The sequence below is a fragment of the Erythrolamprus reginae genome, chromosome 5, assembly GCF_031021105.1.
Source record: "Erythrolamprus reginae isolate rEryReg1 chromosome 5, rEryReg1.hap1, whole genome shotgun sequence".
Classification (NCBI taxonomy): domain Eukaryota; kingdom Metazoa; phylum Chordata; class Lepidosauria; order Squamata; family Dipsadidae; genus Erythrolamprus; species Erythrolamprus reginae.
In genome coordinates this window covers 26,269,459-26,286,257 of record NC_091954.1, presented here as the reverse complement: position 1 = coordinate 26,286,257, position 16,799 = coordinate 26,269,459, and the positions used below count along the sequence as shown (strand labels likewise).

Genomic DNA, 16,799 nt, shown 5'->3' with positions numbered 1-16,799 from the left:
AAGAACAAGTGTGGGTAAAGACCACAAAGAAACAAAGGGCAAAGTAGCCACAAGAGTAGTGATACTCTTTTCCTAATAGCTAGGCACCCATGAGGAAAAGCAAGAGAGAACTCCCATGTACAACAAGTGTTGTTAGTTATAAGACAACTACATAGTAAACTAGTTCCAATAAACTTGCTTAACCTATTTATTCAAAGCACATTTGCAAGTGGTATGCATGTGTTCCATTTTTTAAAATCTCCTTTTAATTCTTTTCCACTCATGGAAAAACAGAATGGGTTGCAAACTAAATCCCAATTATTAATCTGGTTAATTCTTAATGCAAATGCATTCTAAACCTGGAGATAATGCCAACATCACAAAAATAGAGAACCAGTTGAAATGATTGATCTTTATACTTTTGAATTCAAGCATAGCAAACTTCTGTCTTTCTGGTTCTCCACAGTCCCACATTCTTCAACTTTGTGTCCCGGATTTAAGAGAAACATCTTCTTTCCGCTGCTGCCTACACAGGATTCCAAATTTGGCAACATTTAACATAACATCCCCTCTGTAATGCATATGCAATGAGCCACATTCCCCAATTGTGACATACCAGATCCAAATAAAGATGTAATTATAACACACATTGCATGTTGCCAATGCTCTGTGTTCAGCAACTGTGATCCAGAAATTCTCCCCACCCATTTTTAAATTGTTTCAGCTCTGACCCACCTACCCACTCCACCCCGCCCTGCAATTTAGAAGCTAAACTGGTTTTCCATCACTTTATCACAAATTTGCTCAGGGAAAAACTCATATAGTACTAGAATCACTTATTGAACTTCCTGACTTGAAGATTTCAATTTTCAATTAAGAATAGACCTTGAAGTTAGGGTTAGGGATTTCAGACAGGTGGCTGTCCAGTTTCCTCTTAAAAACATCCAGTGATGGAGCACCCACAACTTCTTCCTTCCACCACCACCTGTTCTGACGGCGTGTCCCAACTGCCCGTAATTACAGGATAATTAGTCCAAAAAGACACACACCACACAACAGAAGGAAAACCAAAAGTCTTTACCAATAGAAAAGCAGAAAAAACTCCCTTTTTAAATGTCAAAGGGATTTTCTGGTACACACAAGGCACATGTTAAATGCAATCCAATTTCTCACCCAGTAACTGGGAAATTGAGTCCAATTCCAAAGTCCAGAAAGGCCACACACAGTCTTGAACAGGGAAACAGCAAAACCAAAATCTTGACGAAACTATGAATAAGATAAACTTCCACGAGGCTAAATCAACACGCTGCTCATTTTATCTGTAGCACTAATTACAGCAGCCCCACCCAACCACAGGTGGCTTCACTTATCTGCTGTAATAATCCTTCAGTTCTCTTCTATGTGTGGGTCTGTCATAAGTTCTTGTTCAGAATCCAGGGATGATAAGGATGATTGATTTCCTCCTGGGCTGTCTGCCAAACTCCCCTCTTCCCTGCCTCTCACGCTTCCTTCATCAGAGGAGACTTCGTTGGGAGATTCTATTGGGAGCAAAACAGGCCTGTGGCATGTGGATGTTTCCCCCACATCCACCTCCACATTCCTTGGGGCAGGAGCTGGGCCAGAGCCAACCACAACACCACCCGACTAGGTTTCAACATCTCATCTTGTGAGCATTTGCTTTCTGAATTTTATACACCCATAAAATAGTCTTAACCACACATAATTGTTTTTCAATGGTTACAATTCATTATCAATTCATTTTTGATAAATATATTTCTTCTCATCTCAATGTCTATCTTTTAATCTTTTTCCTTAATGGACCACATGACCCTAAAACACTGCAACCATCATAAATATGTACTAGTTGTCAGGTATCCAAATGTGACCACAGGGATGCTGCAATGGTCCTAAGTGTGAAAAATGGTCATAAGTCCCTTTTTTCAGTGCCACTGCAACTTTGAATGGTCACTAAGTGAACTGCTGTAAGTTGAAAACTATCTGTACTCTTGAATATATCATATAAAGTATCTCTTTTTCAATCATGAAAGTGTCTCTTTTTCAATCATGAAAGCAACTATGTCTTTTTCTAAGCTAATATAGCTTTTGTAGAAGCTTTTGTGTAGAATATTTAACAAACTGGCCAAAAGTAAACTAGTATGGAATTTGGTTATAAAGCATTATGAAAAGTGAATACAAAATCAATGTATTGTCACAGACCTAACTTACAATATGAACATAATAGCTTTCAGTTTCAGTAACTTGAATAATTCTTAACTTCTTCAAAACGCCACAATATTTAACTTTAAAAGGGGGGGAATATTGAAGTAACTATTTTTAATAATACAGGACTCTTTGCTAGTAATGTTATTATTTTTTAAATGTATATGGCCATACATCTTGCATGAAGCAACTCTAGGAGGTATACAACAAAACATAATGGGATATATGACTATCCTTTTATGGATATATTACTAATGTTTGGATTAAGATTATTAAAGGAAGCCCTAAAATGGACAAAACTTCATTATTTGGTTTTATTTGTAGTAATTGCTCAAAATTCATTTTCACACAGGTATGAGCAGGAAGGATCTTCAATCTTTTCCCCCCCAAAGAGATCCTTTGTGACATTTCATCTCAAAGTCTTCTGGTGAGATACCCCCCCCCCCCAGTTGTTCAATATTAAATTTGATCTTGAAAATTGCTCACAGAACTTTATTAGGTTGTTTGTACAACAACTCTCATGTTGCACAGAAAATAGTTTAAGAAACATTTTCCTAAACAATCTGTAATAAAGGAATGATGGAATTTCACAATAAAAAGAGAAGTCCTCCAGGTATATACAATACATTCATATAAACGAAGTGTGTAGAACAGAAGGTAAGGCAAGCATGTCTTTAAATTTTGAATTATCCTGCAGGCATTAGTTTTCTTTGACTACTATTAAAGGAACAGTGTTTTGATCATGTCTAGACAACCACATGTTTTCAATCTCTCTTATATAGCAACAGCAGTAGCACTTAGACTTATGTACTACTCCATAGTGCTTTAGAGCTTTATAGAAGTTTCCAGAATCAGTATATTGCCCCCCCCCCCAAAAAAAAGAATCTGGGTCCTCATTTTATTGACCTCAGAAGGATGGAAACGTGGAGTCAATCTTGAGCCTGTCTAAATTGTGGGCAGATTAGCCTGAAATACTGCATTCTAACCAAATGCACCACATTTTTTTCTTCAACAATTATTTATTGAACACAATGAAACTTACACACAAGAAAGAATGATCTTTCTTCTACACTCCCTATTTTTCCATGTAATCTCTATGGCCCCTTCCTCCAGTGAGACACAAGGGCATGTATGCCCTGTCGGTACCACTCCTTGTTCCAATGACCTCACCCTCTGTGTCCAGCGACTAATCGTATTTCTGTCGGCTGCAGATTGTCCATAAACTGTACACAAATGTTTGTGAATGTTCCCAACAGTTTCTTTCTCCGCAGTGAGAAATTCAATGACGACATGCTGCTTGTAATGTACATCACTCACAGATGCCATTTTGAAACACTGCTGCAGCTACGCTATCTGTCTGAAGAAACGCAAAATTTACACACGCACTCCTGACAATTCAAGTATTGTATATCTAAAGTTTCATATTTGTTCCATTACTGTAGGCTGAGGAAAAAAACGTGGTGCATTGCTTTCTGTGTGACCCTCATACATTAAGTCATACTTGGTTTGTCTAGTGGAGAATAGCATGCTGTGTGAATGCAGGCTTTGGATTATGGCTCAACAATGCACAATGCAATCCAATGTACAAGCACAGTCAGTCTCTGACTCTAGAAATTTTGAAAGACATTTTACTTAATTGTTGTATGTGGTGATAATCTTACCTTCCATGAATTTATCACACACACACACACACACACACATTAAAGACATCACCATTAGTGGCTATCATGTTTTGTGAAAACATGTTCTATTATTGATAGAATTTATGTACTGGATAAATTTTATTCAGCTGCATTGCATAACCCTGTCTTAGTAGCGATGAAAATGCTTTGCTTACAATAATTTGTTATATGTACATTACAATAATTTGTATATTGATTTGGCCAGTCTATCCTGAGGCACAGTGGGATGGTTCAGAACAAATATTGATTTAACTGCTAAATTTCTGTTCCAATCCTGGGCCTCCCTGATAATCCAAGTTAATTATCCATAGTTCATATCTCCCATCAGCAAATCACAAACAACCATGTGAAAGAATTGAAGAAGCAAGCACTAACGAAATATCTGACAGAGTGGGCTGCTGTCAAATCACTGTGTTCCTTGCTACCAATCCACAATTTCTTACATCTTCAGAAATGGAAAATCAGTCTTGGGGACTGCTGTTCTGCTTCAAAGTCTCAGTTACTGACTCACCTATATTTGCTACATATCTTTGGCTTATTCAAGATCAAGACATAATAGCATGCAAATCAAAACAGTCTCAAATGCTTGCCTGAATGAATTGCTCTCAAATAGAAGTTTTTTTTTAAAAAAAAGAAATAATCCAGGATTAGTTAAACTTCTAAGACTTAACTCAGAGTTATCTGCCACTCCAAAATTTTATGGTTTCTTATACAAACAGGGACATCACATAACAGCTGGAAATCAGTGTTGGTTCCAGCAAAAATAATATGTCTCAGAGTTGCCGTATTTTTAGGTCTATAAGAAGCACTTCCCTCCCCCCCCCCCCCAAAAAAAGTGGGTGGAAATGTCTTTGCATCTTATAGAGTGAATGTTGCCGAAGCCCTGCCCATTTGCTGGCCCCCACCCTTCGGCCTCTGCCTCCCAGCAATTTTCCTCCTTGCAGCAAATAGCAAACAGTCTGGTCAGCTTCAGCACAGTCTAATTTAGCATGAACAGCTGATCCGTGATTGGATCTGACTCCCAGAATACTGTCGATCAGCTGTGCCAGGCTCTGGATCGACACTGCCCATTGCCATTGTACATTGCTGCCCCATTGCCACCACCGCCCATAGCCACTGCCTAACACCCCAGTCATTGCCCCATTTTTGGCCTCCGCGTGCCCCATTTTCACCTTCTGCATATCCCATTTTCAGCCTGTTCCAGGTGGCAGGAATATGTGGCAGTGGGCAACAGGCTAAAAACAGGAGGCATGGAGGCCAAAAATGGGGCACGCAGTGGCAGTGATAGGTGGTGACCGCAATGGGTGGCGACAGTGGAAATTGGCAGTGGCAATCCCTGCCGCCTGGAAAAGCTGATTGGCAGAATTCCAGGAGGCTAATCCAACTGCCAATCAGTTGCTCATGTTAAATCAGACTGTACTGAAGCTGACCAGGTTGTTTGCTGTTTGCTGCAATTTGGATGAATTTTGAAATAAGCTTTTCAATCACAAAGATTACTCGCCTGTTCAAATAAAACTTTTATTATAAGTATTATAAGTTAAAACACTGCACTAGTTCTATAATATTTGTGCCTTAAATGTTTTACTAGGACACAATCAAACATTACATTTAATGTTACAACTTGAGGAAACAAAACTATTTATTTTCCTAATCTTACTCTAAATTCAGAAATGGAGTTACTGTATCCAATTCGCTTAAGATCCCCAAATTAAATTTATGGTGTCCTTATTTGTAACAATTTCATATTTTATTGTAAAATATGTTAGTCTCATTAAGGATACAAATCCAACTTTCTATAATACATGTGTTGCTTATTTCTTTTGCTCGTACTAACTCCATTGACATTTCCAGAAAAATGCACAATTAGTGTGCTCAGGTTGTATCACATTTTAGCTGTTGAACATTCCATTAGTGACAATATTACTGATATAGCATCATGAAAGGGCAGGATTTTAAGTGTCTTATCTCCGTTCGTAAGAATGGGTTGCACTTCAGCAAAGATTTACATTTCCTTTTTGCCATTCAAAGACCCAATTGTAAATTCTGCACTGTTTTACTTAAATGTCAATATTCTCTTACAAATGCATTAGCAAATGCAGTATGTATCTCTAGCCATTTATTCGGTAGGTGGCCTCTTTTTTCCTTACTTTTTCTTATAAAACATACTCAAGATTCTTTCTCATTTTTTTAAAGGCATTTGATGTTTCCTTAAATGGCTTAAAGCTTTAATATGTATCACACCCATCAGTTGGGGGGGGGGGAGAGAAATATATAATCTCAAGGAACAATTGTGCCCTCTAGTGTCCAGTTTTCCATAACTAATTCTGTAAATTTATTCTGTCTCAATAATTCAGTATGAGACAAACTCTTTTTAAGTGCTGAACTGCTAATGCAAGCATTTAAAAGGTATATCATTTGCATATATCTGGGGAAAGTATTAAAAATAGTCTTCATAAAATTAATTTAAAATACCTAATTAAGCTTTCATTTATATGCTCAACCATTAACCTATATAGCACCTTTACAAATAAGCTACATCTCAAAAATATGGAGCTCTTTAATTTCTGTGTGTGCTGAATACAAAACCTTAATTCTTGTCCTATTACTTTTTAGAATTATATTTTTTATTATATATTCAGATATTACATTGGTATAACTTTTCTGTCAGTTTTTGGATACTCCAAATTTGTTGGGCATGGGTGAACAATGTGTATCATGCTGTTGCAGTACAGGTCTCCTCATCCTCATTGCTCAATCAGTCTGCCTAACTAGGGTTGGGTAAGACCTAAACTTCAAGAACATTCAGAACTAAGCTTCAACAACATTCCAGTCCATGATCTAAAGGGCAGTACATTGTTGATTTATTGCAGGGATCCCCAAACTTGGCAACTTTAAGACTTGTGGACTTCAACTCTCAAAATTCTCCAGCCAGCTATGCTGGGAGTTGAAGTCTACAAGTCTTAAAGTTGCTAAATTTGAAGACCTCTTATTTATTGTTTATGAATGGTATCTGGCATCCTGAGTGTATGTCAAAGCACTGTTTGTAACAGGAGTAGGTTCTACTTACCTTCCCTACCAGTTCACATTGCGTTGGAAGTGCGTCATGTCATTCAAATGACCATATGCACATGCACAGAAGCTGTTGCATATGCGCAGAAAGTTCTTTGCCTGCTGCTTTCAAGGGGCCGCAACTGGAGGACCAGTTCAGGGGTGTGGCCAACCAGTCATCGCTACCAGTTCAATGAGCAAAGATAAATTTCCGCCATAGGTTTGGGCGAACCAGTCCAAATCAGCAGCAACCCAGCACTAGTTTGTACCTTCTAGCAAATGGAAGTAACAACAGTGTCTTTGCTTGTGGATTAATCTCTAGGTTACAGATTACATCTTTCATGGAATAGAATGAAAATGTTTACCTTTGGTTCTGTTTATAGTATAATGGTTAAAATATACCAAATTTGACTGGTGGAGTGTGGCAAAATATGACTAAAGCAGATACCTTGTCTCTTCTTTGTCTATCCTATTAAACAACATTATTTGAAAAACCATTATTGACCAAAGCAATGACAGATTGGACAGAGCAATATTTATAAGGCAGTATCGATCTGTTAGTGGCACAGCATATTAGAAAAGCAACAGGAGTGAATGGTAAAGAGCATGAATTAATGAATAAAATGGGAAGGAAACAAGTGTGATGAGAGATGCTGAATATGGATGGGGACATTTTTGGCAATATCTAAAATGGATCTTGGAGAAAATATTGACACAAAAGAAAATAAGTGAAATACCTGCTTGAGAAAGAGAAAGCTGAAATCCTGTGTTAAATATATTAAAACCTGGGCTCCTTGAAGAAAAACAGGACTGAATAAAAACAGGGGAAGAATAAAAAGCCAGGAATAGATTGGCTCTCTTCCTCTCCTTGCCCGGAATGGATTTGAGATCATCCACATGTGCTCTGGACAGCTGTTTCTTGTGAGAAGATCACAAGACACACTGTCTCTGGTCAGTTTCGAGATCTGTGAGATGAGCAAATAGCCATGTTGCATAAACCACAGTCAACATTTACAAAAGGACACTGGACTCCCATTCTTCAAATCACTTTCAGGAATTGCTTGTTAACTGCTTTTCAGCTAATGTCTTAAAAAGCATATTCAAATAACAAACCAAGAAAGTGACCTGAATAATCGTCCTATAGTGAATTTCCGAAAGAGATTTGTCAAAACTTTGAAGAGACAAATAAAAAATGAAAGAAATTGAACTCTAGGACATTATTTAAAGGAATTAAAGTTCAATATTGTTAAAAATTAAAGGAAGGAATATAAAGCTGGTTTGTTTGATCAAAGTTAAAATAGATATGTTGTGATCTTTTGGAAACCCTTAATGGACATTTTACAATCAGGACTCAAATGATGAGGTTTTTAAGGATTGATTTATAAATAAGTGATGGGATATGGAAAGAAAATATCATTTGTGATATTTTAAGAGGAGGTGCTATTACAGAGTATCACAGAAATATTTAGTTATTCTAAAGGCAATTGGTAGAATGATAGAAGATAGAAGACAGAAGATAAAATAATAGAATGAGGAAGGTAATATGCTGAGCATATTCATTATCCTCAATAAGAGAAGCTAGACCAGTAGGAACCCCAAGGCACTGCCTCTATGTAATGGCCCCTACCATAACAGATAGTATCTTTTCTTATACTAGACTGGCATCCCAACTTTGATATTAAGGAGAGGGGCGGCATACAAATCCAATAAATAAATAGATCGATAGATCGATAGATCGATAGATCGATAGATCGATCAATCAATCAATCAATCAGTAGTAACTGAGCTATTGGTGAAGAAATGTTAAAGAGTTCAAATGCTGGTAGAAAAATCATAGATAGTATGTTGCAAGGAGTGAATATGGAGCAAAACTCACTTAACAAATTTCTCACTTAGCAACACAAATTTTGCGCTCAATTATGGTTATAAGTTGAGGACTACTTGTACTAGTTTTTAGAACCTTGCAAAATGACCACTGCCAATGACCATTTCCAACAAAAAGAGACAAATAATATTATTCAATACACAAAACAGATTTTATTATCAAATGAGACCAAAAAAAGAACAAGATTGTTAAGAACATTGAAAAAATCATTCCCCTGTGTTATTCCCCTGGTAGAAACTCCATAAGAATTAAGTAGGGTAAACTAAGATACAGGTTATCTACTTTTCGTACTCTGGTTTCATGTCATAAAAATCAATTTCTGTCTATGCTGGCAGGGCCTCCCAAAGGGCCTTTGGATACTAATCTAGCTTGCTGCCTGGCCTTTGTGTCATGTAACCTTATACCTAGGGATCTTCAGAGATAATAAAACTTACTGGAAGCACAAACCAGGCTTTACTTTACTCTTAGGCAAACTGATTTGAGATACAGTATCATGAAAGAGCAATAAAATTGTGAATTATTTAATATATTGGATATTTCCCCTAAATTTGATTGCCTAAGAAAGCAAAGTGTTTATAGGATTCCCCCCCCCCCCCGCAGATTACTCGTTCTCCCTTCCCCTTTCTTCTTCTTCTCCTCTTCCTCCTCCAGCTGTTTTTAGATTAATCCCACTTGCAGTCCAACTGATAAAAGCGATATTGTGGAGGTGGGGGGAATATGGAACAATGCATTGCCTTAAGGCCTAGAGAGGAAAGGCAGGATAGAAATCTAATAAATATTACGAATACATGTTCAACTGCTTTGTTTCAAGGCATTTGCGTTTAATATAGAGAACCTATATTCAAGTACATTCACATATCTTGAATTATCTTCATCAACCTTTCTTAACTTGGAATTTCAGAAATCAAGAAAGTTGGACTTTATGTTACAAAAAAGCCAGAAAACCGAACTTTTTACAAAGGACCCAGACTGCATTATTTGTGCAGTGAAGCCTTAACTCAAATAACTGAACTATCATCTTTCAATATAAGGGTGAAAATATTGAAGCCAAACAATTCTTCAGCTGTCAGAAATGATTGTCTCTTTCAAATGTTTCTTGAAAAGCCGGCAAGGACAGAAATACATTAATGAAGATAGTGCTTCATTTTGTGAAAATAGATATTTTGGGGGAAAAAATTACCTCCAATCTGCCTTTATTTGCTGCTTGGTAATGGAGGCAAACAACTGTCATGGCTATTCTAAATTCCATATAAGTGTTTAACAAGAGACTTTGGGTCAATATTAATGTGGGAATTTTATAGATTGACTGGGAAATAAATACATATCTCCCACCATATGTAATGTGAAAAGAGATTGATAGGCAAATGTGGATGGATGGATGGATGGATGGATGGATGGATGGATGGATGGATGGATGGATGGATGGAGTGGTGGGTGGGTGGATTGGTTGGATGGACAGAGAGACAGACAGACAGATACTGTAGAGATAGATAGATAGATAGATAGATAGATAGATAGATAGATAGATAGATAGATAGATTACATGGATGGATGGATGGATGGATGGATGGATGGATGGATGGATGGATGGATGGATGGATGAGGCAGGCAGGAATTTCAGAAATCAAGAAAGTTGGACTTTATTAAAAAATATATCCAGAGAACCAAAGTTTTACAAAAGACTGAGATTGCATTATTTGTGCAGTGAAGCCTTAACTCAAATAAGGCTTCTTTATTGCAACATGCACAGTAGATTTGTGACCAATGAGAACATTCATTACCTGGTATTTCATTTCTTTAAAAAAAAATAATGTTTTTATTAAAACAAAAGAAAGAGGGGATTTTAGTAAAGTAGGAGTTTGCTCCTTTGCACAGAAAAACCTCAATGAAATTGTTACTTCTCTTGTAATACCAAATACCAAATTATATTGCTTCAGCAGAAACTGGGAGCTATTAATCACCCACAGATATGAATGCAGCAGATAAACTGAAGGAATACTGAAGCCATTAGTAAGTTGTAAACCTCAATTAGCACCATTAGTGGAATTAAACTTACACTAATTAATTAAACAGCTGAAGCCTGCATGTAGCCACAAGTTGTATAAGCCCACAAGTGTACACCTGGAGCTGTGATTTATGACAGTAACTTAGTTCTTGGGTAATCCTAAACAATAGCTTTTCATCTATGTATGTACATAGGCATATTGCACATTGAAAATGTACATGCCAACCATTCTATCAATGGCTCCATAAACGGACCCATAAAAACATTCATGAAGACAACATTAAAGAAGAGGGCTTACTTAAAGAAAGTGGAATTTTTATTCCATAATATAAGCCCATTATAGAGAATCAAAATTGGTCTTGATACAAACATGTGGATGGCAGCACCCCTACATATATGGAAATGTGCAATTTGGAAAGTAATTTGGGCCTAAATTGTATAAAGCTTTGTACAAATTGGCATCTAGGATAGAATAGGAAATCACCGGCAAACAAGAATTTTAAAGTGAATATCGTGCGAGGCTTAGGGGAAAGGCCTTCTCTGTGGCAGCTCCAGTCCTTTGGAATCAACTCCCCCCCCCCCGAATTTTCGCACTGCCCCTACCCTCCTGTCCTTTTGAATATAGGTTTTTAAAATGCAGCTTTGCTGGCAGGCCTGGGGCTGTTGAGTGCTGACATTCTGCTGTTAGTATGACTGTGATTGAGATGGATTTGGGTGAAATGCTTTTAAATGTCTGGGTTTTAGATTTAGGTTTTCTGCTTGGATTTCATAAATTTTGTATTTTGCATCAATTTTATCTTGTAAGATGCCCTGAGTTCCCCGGAGAAGGAAGGCATAGATAGATAGATAGATAGATAGATAGATAGATAGATAGATAGATAGATAGATAGATAGATAGATAGATAGATAGATAGATAGATAATGCCCACTTCCAGGAACACCATTCACAAACCATGTTGTCTATTTCAGAATTAAATTTAAGGTTGGGCTGGAAAGGATGTCAAGATAACATCTAAGAGATTCTACAGCAACCAGTCTGTTGCCACATCAATACATAGCACAAACTAAAAAATAAATAAAAATAGTTATTGCAATCATGTTAGCCACCTGAAGTACTGACAGGAGTATTTCTGGAAGAGAGAATAAAAAATAATAGGAGAATTTTCCAAGGGGAGATAATAATAGCACAATCATCCAAAGAATGAAAGTCATTCCCTACTGCTTAGATAAAGTCAACAGGTATCTATATTGAGCAACAGCAATATAGCGTTGGAAGAAATATCCATCTGGTTCAGTTCCAAGCTGGGAAAAAGACACTGGAAACAGGGAGGCTGATTGGAAATATGGTTAATGGTGAAGCAGAACCACCAAGCATATGGTTCCAGTGCAGCTGCCAAAATGTAGTTGAGAGTGAGGGGTTTTTATGCCTTTAAGCTTTTCACCTGAGCTTCCTGCTCCTGTGCAATAACATGTATTCTATTGGCTGTTGTCAGATTCCTATGGGGCCATGTAAGGATTGTGTAGGGCAGTGATTTTCAACGTTTTTTGAGCCGTGGCACATTTTTTACATTTACAAAATCCTGGGGCACACCACTAACCAAAATGACACAAAATGACACTCTAAGACACTCTCCTCTATTTTTCCATGCCTATCTCCTCCCCCCTTATGTGTGTGTGCGTGCGTGTGTATGTATATACACTCTTGAAACCATTTCCAAAAACAGGTGAGGGCTGGGGGGAGGTTCTCTCTTATTCTTTGGGTGCTTTTTATCATATGCTTTAAATCAAGAGTCACTTCTCTCTCTTTTTTTTCTCTCTCTTTCCTCTTATTCTCTGCCTCAATCATTTTCTCATTTCTCTTTTTTTCTCCCCTTTTTTCTCTCATTTCTCTCTCTCTCCTTTCTTCTCCTTCTCTCTCTTGCTTTCTTTCTCTCTCACTTTTGCTTTCTTTCTCTCTCTTTCTCTTTCTCTCTCCCCTCTCTCTTTTTCTCTCTCTGTCTCTTGATCTCTCTATGTGCGTCTCTCTCTCTTTCTCTCTCCCTCTTGCTCTCTCTCTCTTTTGCTATCTCTCTCTTGCTATCTCTATCTTTCTCTCTCGTACACCACACTGGCAAGAGTGACATCGGGCAATAACCATGGGGCAGGGGCAGGGCGGTCGGCTGCGAGTGGGAGCTCCAGGGGGGAGGCACCAATGGTGGTGGCTGGACGTGTTTGCTGCATGTACCGTGTCCAGCAACATGTCCAGCCGCCATTGTCGGTGTCTCCACCCTGGAGCTCCTGCTCGCAGCTGCCCACCCTGTTGCCACCCCACGGCTACTGCCTGATGCTGATGCTGCCGGCATGGTGTATGCTGTTGCTGACCGCTTGCAACCGCCGCCCTGCAGCTACTGCCCAGTGCCTCTGCTGCTGGCACCCTCTCGCTCCTGCTGCTGGCACTCTTCCGCCAGGCCCCAAAGCTCACCTGCTGCCGTCACCAGGAAAGCTACAGCCGGGCAGGGCGCTGCAGCTGCCAGAAAACTTGGAAGGCATGAAGAAGGAAGCTCAGCTTCCGGTCTCACAACATTTTGCTCTTCGCGCCCTCAGCAAAAGTTGTGAAACCAGAACCTGAGCTTCCTTCTTCATGGCACATCTGACCATGTGCCACGGCACATTGGTTGAAAAACACTGACGCAGGGGTCATAGCTGACTATAGGCAAAAGAGAAGATACAAATCCTAGGTGTTTGCCTAAGCAAAATTTGGTTGAAGCTTAGACTGCTCTGAAAGAGCGTTGGGCAATTCCTATTGTGGTTTAATGACTTTGCCTTGTGTTGGATCTTGAGTGAGGGCTAATCCTGCCATTCTGCCTTTATTTTAAAATGTCCTGTCTTGAATGGATTACCAAATCTACATTTCTAAAAGTGGCCTTCTCAGTTTGGTTTCTGAATAGAAATCTATCTTAATGAGCACAAAATATCAGCTGGGGCTGTTAAGAAAGTGGGGGCTCCTTTCTCCCTTTGGTAAATATAATATTCTGCCTTTTTAAAAATATTCCTCAAAATATTTCATTCCCACAATAATAAGATGCTAGAAGTATATTATCGTTTTATTGATAATGGCAAAATTCTCTCATATGCACGATAGACATTCTCTTGCATATTACTCAGAAAACCACATGGATAGGCAATATAAAATGATTGACAGATAGTGGGCTCCTTTAGTTAAGATGGCACACAACCTGCTATTGAGGAATAGCTGAGGAACCTTTGTAATATTAATATTATTAAAGCATGGCTGGATGAAAGACTTATGGAGGTCTGGTTGCTGATGTTGTCATGCAGGATAAAAAAATCTGAAGCTTCAATGTCAGAATTACAGTGGGAACATGGAATGTAAGAAGCATGAACATAGGGAAAGTCCAATGTAATAAAAGATGGGATGAATCAATTGTACACGGATATTATAGGAATCTGCAAGTTCATATGGACAGGAATTGGATACTTTCAGTTGGAAGGTCACACATGGTTTACTACACATGACATGAAACTCGAAGAAGGAATGGCATTGCTTTCATATGCTTATGTTGCCTTTATTGTGATGCAGAACACGTGGAGGTTAATGAGTTTGATGATTTGAAATCAACAGACCGTGCAAACAAGTCGTGCTGCTTATGGTTGGAGACTGGGATGCCATAGTTGGAAATATTCAGTGATAAAAATGTAGAGGGACAGAAAGCCAGGGAAACCAAAATGAAGCAGGAGAATTGCCAAGCCAATTATTTCTCCATTGTTAATGGAGGCTTCAAAAAACCAAAACAATGCCTACAAGTATGGCAATCACCAGATGGAGTCCACAGAGGTCAATTTGACTGTGTTATACCAAAAAGGTAGAAAAGCTCTTTGGCAGAAAGATGAGCTCAGGCACTGACTGTGGATCAGATCACAAATACTTAGGTACAGCTTTTAAATCACATAAGCTAAAGCAGCAGAAGAAGGCCAACCAGTCTCCAAGATATGATTGTTGACCATATATACTCACCATTTTCAAGAACCTCGGGAATCTCTTTGAAGTCCTGAACCTATTGTTAGGGAACTGTGGAATGAAATCAAACAATTTCATTGGGTTTTTGATTCCCACCAATCTGGCTTTTATTTTCCAAAGTACCTGAAGAACAGACATAGAATAATGGATGGAAATCAATCAAAGAGAGATTCAATCTAGAAATAAGGATACATTTCTGACAGTGAGAACAACCAACCAATGGAACAGCTTGTCTTCAGAAGCTATGGGAGCTTCATTGCTGGAAGCTTTCAAGAATAGATTGAACAGACATCTGTCAGAAATGCTGTAAGTTCTCCTGCTTGGGCAGGGAATTGGACAAGATGACCTAGAGAGAAACTAAGCTTAATAGCAGTGACTGTGAGAGGGATCTTGGAGTTTTAGTGGATAATCAATTAAATATGAGCCAATGGTGTGCAATGGCAACCAAAAAGGCCAATCCAATCCTATCCTACATTGCATTAACAGAGGGATTCAATCAAGATCAGTGACATACTAAAACCACTCTATAAAGCCTTAGTAAGACCATACCTAAAATACTGCATCCAGTTTTGGTCACCACAGTATAAAAATGACACTGAGACATTAGAAAGAATGCAGAGAAGAGCAACAAAAATGATTAGGGGACTGGAGGCTAAAACAGTTACAGGAACTGGGCATGGCTAGTCTAGTGAAGATAAGGATCAGGGGTGACATTATTTGTTTGTTTGTTTGTGTATTTGTTTGTGTGTTTGTTTGTTTGTTTGTTAGATATTTATGCCACCCTTCTCCGAAAACTCGGGGTGGCTCACAGATTAAATATAGAAACAAAGCACACAAAACAAATCTAATACATTAAAAAAACTACAGCTAAAAACCCTATATCAATCAGACAATCCAATCACACCATGAATCACATTTATTGATCAGGGGCATCTATTTGCCCCAGGCCTGGAGACATAGGTGAGTCTTTATAACAGTGTTCCAACACTTGAGGGGCTGCCATAGAGAGGAAGGGGTGTCAACATATTTTCCAAAGCATGTGAAGATCAGACAAGGAATAATGTATGGAAATGTATGGAAATCGATCAAGAAGACATTCAAATTAGAAATAAGGAAACATTTTCTGACAATGACAACAATCAACCAATGGAACAGCTTGTCTTTAGAAGTTGTGGGAGCTTTATCATTGGAAGCTTTCAAGAAGAGACTGCTCTGCCATCTGTCAGAAATAGTGCAGGGCAGTGATGGCTAACCTTTTCTGGTTCAGGTGCATGCCTGAGCCCCCCAAATGCAATGCGTACTCGCACCCATGCATGCACATGCCCCCTGCCCCATTCATGTGCGTGAAACTTTCCCGCATGCACTCTGCCCCCGTGCATGCACACACAACCTCCACACATACCCTACCACCCATACATGTGCACATGACCCTCCCACATGCGCCCCACCCCTGTCCATGTGCAGCAGAGACCCAATGACCAGCTGGCCAGTGGGAGGCCTACACGCCTGCATGGCACAGCTGAATTGGGGTGACGGCTCAAGTACCCACAGAGAGGACATTGGGTGCCACCTGTGGCATGCGTGCCATGAGTTCGCCATCACAGGCGTAGGATCTCCTGCTTGGGCAGGGAGTTGGACTTGATAACCTACAAACTCTGTTATTTTGTTATTGTTTGATTAGTGGATACTATGTTGGATATGGGAGATGAAAATTTACTTCTCCACCTTCTTATTTCATTATTGTTTGTTTGTTTGTTTATTTATTTGTTTGTTTATTTGTTTGTTTCTTTGTTTGTTTCTTTGTTTCTTTGTTTGTTTCTTTGTTTCTTTGTTTCTTTGTTTCTTTGTTTCTTTGTTTGTTTGTTTGTATGCCGTGGAGTAATATTTTGGTTTGGAAGATGCAAGCACCAAAAAGGATGGTAATCACCCTTTTTAAGAATGAAGGTGAAAAGAGACTGGCAG

At 38.7% G+C, this 16,799-nt stretch overlaps 1 protein-coding gene across 1 annotated transcript in view; it reads right to left on the bottom strand.

Moving 5' to 3' along the window:
- PRKG1 (protein kinase cGMP-dependent 1) overlaps positions 1-16,799 on the bottom strand; it is a 1,199,739-nt gene that overhangs the window by 1,103,346 nt on the left and 79,594 nt on the right. The gene's annotated exons all lie outside the window — the stretch shown is intronic.